Below are 4,811 nucleotides of genomic sequence, written 5' to 3'. Positions count from 1 at the left end.
TTCATAATTTTCTTGACTACTCAAATTTTTTTTTTCTTCAATTGATTGTTATAGTATTTAGTTTGTTGATCTTTGTGACAAGAAAGAGTGCAAAGTCACATGAGATGTCATCAAAAATAAAATTGAGTTTTTAAAGAGAATTTGATTTATAAGTAAGTTTTTTAAGAGATTGATTAGAAATGATAATTTTTTTTAAATCATTCCTTTTTTTAATAAATATTTTATAATGATTCTTGATTGTTCTACTGGCTATTGATTTGATATATGCGGCTCAAATATATATGCTTGGGATTTAGTGTCTTGAGCAAGTTTGTTGGTATCGTGAGTGGTAAATGAAGTTATTTATTTTCAAAATTTAAATTTAAATGTTTGAGAGGTCATAAGTTTCAATAAAGTAAAACATACCTCATAATTCATGAATAAGCTCAAAATATATTACAGGTACTATATGAATGTTTAATTTAACTTTAATTTTATATGAAACATATCTCAAATTAAGAATTATTCAGTCGTAGTTATATTTAACAAAAAAAATTCACTAATTTTTTTCAAGCAAAATAACGACATATACATAATTTTTTTTTGTAAGTTTATTGAGAGATTGATCAATGATAGCTTCTTAAAATAATTATTCATTTGGTGTTTCCAAATGCATACATAATTATGTGCGAGCATGCGTGTGTTTTTGTGTATACGCGCTTTGAGTTTCATACTAATTCATTTTTGTTTTAGAAATCGGCCCCAAGAATAAATTTCTAGCTCAGCCCCCACTTAGGTGCTTAGGCTTACCCTAAAGTCGATAATTGAAGCATTATACATATAATGAGTTAGCCCCACTAACTGTTGTATACACCTCTACTGCTAGCTCGAACTGACCAGCATTTATATTTCATAGCTCAAATCCTATGACACTAGCCAGGACTGCACCTTTAACTTATGTTGTTACTGCGCATGCTTTTTTTTTTTTTTTTTTATCAAAGATGAAGTTATCATAATAACTTTGAAATAGTTAGTAAGGTCCTAAGTCTTAGCTCTTAGGATTGTAAATGTATTGAGATCATTCATATGCCCATGCATTGTTGATAAACATTAAATGATGAAATTATAGACGGGTACTTATGAGATTTGAGATAATGTTAGGCATATCCAAGACTAGGCTATTCCGAGAGACGGATCGGGTCGATTTTAGACCCAATCTGCCAACGTCAGGTGGAAGGCAGAGGGGACCCAAAACTGACCGTTAAAATCAATCGATTCAGTTGGTTCAAGTTCAGGTGATGGCCGGTTGGTTCAGTCAATGGTAAGGATCTACGAAATCTGCAAAAAATCACCGAAAAAAAAATCACTGGATTCTACAAAAATTTGCCATTTTGCCTAAATTCTGTCGAATCTAGTCAAGATCTCATAAGATCTAGTCGAGATCTTGCCAGATCTTGTTAGATCTCCCCTGAACAGAACTTGATCTTGTCAGATTTGTTATATAGCATTGGTTGGGTTAGGTGGCTTGGATTTTAAAATAGGAAACCCACCGCTCGACCTGCCGCATCAGTTTTTGGAGGCAAATACCCGCTGCTAACCGACCGTAGGTTTGGGCTAGATTCGAGTTAGCATTAGGCAGTTTGGTTAGGCTTTCAGGTTCTGATCGAGTCTAGACACCCCTATCCAAGACATTTCAAAACTAACCAAATTGAACCTTAAACGTAAATAGTTTTACACACCATTTGTGAGCACTAACTTTTCTCTTCTCTCTTATCATTTCACACCCTTAGTATTAATTAAAGTGAGACATTTGGACACATTCTCACCAAGCAAATCACCTTCACCCATCTCACTTAACTTTGGCCGGCCATGCAAAACACTTAGGATTTCATTCTTTTGTTCATTCTATCAACAAAGAGCTTGAAAAACACAAGGAACTCTCAAGCCCTCTCCCTTCCCCCTCTCGGGCCCAACAGCCAAAGGGATGAAATTTCTCCATCTCTTCTTAAGTTCTATCAATTCTTGCTCAACCCAGCAAAATCTGGGTATGAATCGGCCTATTGTGGGGTTATCTTAGTGATGAAATAATTCTTGGAATAAATAGAAACAGAGTGTGGGAAATAGGAATGAGAGAGTATTTGGTGAGTTAGGAAATGCGGGGCCAGATGCTACTCTCTCCACTGAGTAGATCGTGACTCTAATGCCCATTAAAAGGTTTACATTGAAAGTTACGATGGTAGGTGGTGGTGGTCGATGGTTTGGGTTTTGGGTTTAGGTTTGAATTGCTCAGCAGTGGTGGTGGGTGGTGCTATTGAGTTGCTCTATAGTGACAGTGGGTGGCTGAGAGAGAGAGAGAGAGAGAGTCATTTTTTTATATTTTATTTTAATGAGTTATATGTAAAAAATAAAAACTGGGATGTTAAGTGTATTAATGAAAAGTGAGTTGGTATAATAAATAAAGTAGGTTTTTATATGATAAAATACCAACTTTTATACCATCCCCATGCTAGTGCACTTGTCACAATTCAATATATAGGGAGAGGATCATAGGATTAAAATACATCTAAAGTAAAACTTGTCATAGGGCACAATTATGTTTGAACATATTGTATGATTGATTATTTTATTGCTGGTAGTATAATACTTGGATAATGGTGCCTTGTCTTTGTGCAAGGTCTTTTTTATTACAATTATTGAACATAAACCTTATTATGAGTATCAAGTTCGGGACAATCACAAAAGAAATTCAAGTAACGATATTGTAGGCATTCATTTGAGAATTCTCTTCTCACATCATCTTGTTCATTAGCTCTGAGAGAGGTGTTCGATGTCATGTGGATAAGCATCTGCTGGGGACTGAGCTCTATATACTCTTCCCCCATAAACCGCATATCTGACTTCAGTTGGATGAATTGCATCCCAAAATGAATATTGGCTCCTGTTACTACATGCAGTTCCAAAAGAAATGCATTCGGCCTATGGTTGCAGATTTTTTAACACTTCACAACAAGGAACATTTGTAATTATGGAACCTAGTACATAATTTGTTAGAGTAGTGGTTAAATAATTGAATTCAACATTTCTAAATAGCTTAAACTTTTTTTTTAATATAGTAATTTATTATGGTATTAAAGCAGCTGGTTTCTGAGTTTAAACTCAATTTTCACTTTATCTCTCATTTAAAAAGAAAATCTCACATGTTGGTTAAATGATTAAATTCACTAATTTGTAACAACTTAAAATTTTAGAACAATCAATGATATAAAAGTAGGGAAAGAGATAAAAATGAGTGTTAAAAGTTTATTAGGAAATCTTACCTTCAGATGTAGAGTTGCTAAGTGAGATTTCAGTAGTATTTATGTAGATAAATTTAGCATTTGTCAGATTATTATTGAAGTTATTCACCAATGTGACAACCTTATCATTGAAAAGTGCGACCGCATTGTTGATGTTGTACACACATGAAGAATTATTGCGGCACATAGTGAGTTCAACTAGAGTATACCCTAAAAAACCCAACCCAAAAAGGGCTATTTTCAATGGACCAAGCTTATGCAAAGTTTGGCATGAAAAAAAAGAAAAAGAAAAATAAAAAGAAAAACCATGTTCACTATCAATTTTAAGAGAAAAAACAACCATGTTTTGATTGAACCAAAAAACGAAAAACAAATAAAGAAAAGTTGTGCTAACCAATAATTGTTGAGAGAGTTGTTGAACGATAATCGTAGCGTATTGCTCTTGGTTATATATGTGCCTTGTAGGATAGAACTGTGGCAAGAAGTAATTATTTAGGTAGTCATTAGAACCTATTGCAATAGAGTATATGCATTTGTTTAGATAAGCTGTGGCCAATGACTCATTATTTCCAAGTAGAATCTTGATGTTTGAGACTGTGACTTGGTGATTTAGGAACTGCCTATCCAAGCTTATCCGATCACCCTGCAATATGATGCACCAAATTATATAAACTTGATGGTGCCTTTTCATTCTCGATTACAATAATGAAAGCTGGAGGATATTTAAACCCTTAACATTTTCAATAAAAACACAAAGATGTGTTAGTTGAACTACAAACCTCTTGACTATAGTTTAAGTTTTATGGCATTTAGTTTAGTGTATTACAAATTCTTACACGAAGTTTTAAAGGCTAGTACTACTCCAGTTAACCTTGCTGTCTATACATTAGGTTGGAATGGCTTGAATTGTAATGTTGGTGGATTGACATTACAAGCAAGCATTTAATGCTTTTTTGCATGAATTGTCAAAAAGCAAGGAACAAAAGCTAACATACAATCTTCAAATTGTATTTCTTCTTGTAGCCAAAATGGATGACTCCATTGGCAATAAATCTTGGCCATCTTCTTTTGACTTGATAAGTTTCATGTGCTGAAGCTATTAATATTTTGGCTGTATCTTTAGCTATAAATAGAGGTGGAGCAAGAGAGTTCCTATGAGAGATAGTAAAGAGCTTCTTCTATGTGTGCACCAAAGATAAGAAGCTAAAGTGTCCTGTAACTTTTATCTAAATACAATAGGATGTTATCTATTTATTTGAAAGAGAATCAATGGTGTATTTGGAAGTTGGGTTTTTGTGAGAGTGTCTTCAAGCTATTGTTGTTGTGCGTACCCAAATGTGCGTTATTGGGCTCATAATCTATTTGTATCGTGAGCTTAAGATTTCTTACTATGAGTGATCCTGTGCTCAGTGACCCAAATGATCTCCAATTTCTGCAAGCCCTCCTCCGGAAGGTTGCTTTCCTTTCTTTCTTAGTTTCCTCACTCTTCTCTATCAGTCCTCTCTTCCCAATTTTCCCAACCCCTATTCTTCTCAT

At 34.1% G+C, this 4,811-nt stretch overlaps 1 pseudogene; it reads right to left on the bottom strand.

Annotated features, from left to right (window-relative positions):
* Positions 1–2,784: 2,784 nt before the first annotated feature.
* On the bottom strand, positions 2,785–4,811 carry LOC142616726 (GDSL esterase/lipase At1g29670-like; annotated as a pseudogene).

The sequence above is a fragment of the Castanea sativa genome, chromosome 11 (assembly GCF_040712315.1).
Source record: "Castanea sativa cultivar Marrone di Chiusa Pesio chromosome 11, ASM4071231v1".
NCBI classification, from domain to species: Eukaryota; Viridiplantae; Streptophyta; class Magnoliopsida; order Fagales; family Fagaceae; genus Castanea; species Castanea sativa.
Note: the sequence above shows the minus strand (reverse complement) of the source record. Positions and strands in the feature narration are given on the sequence as shown.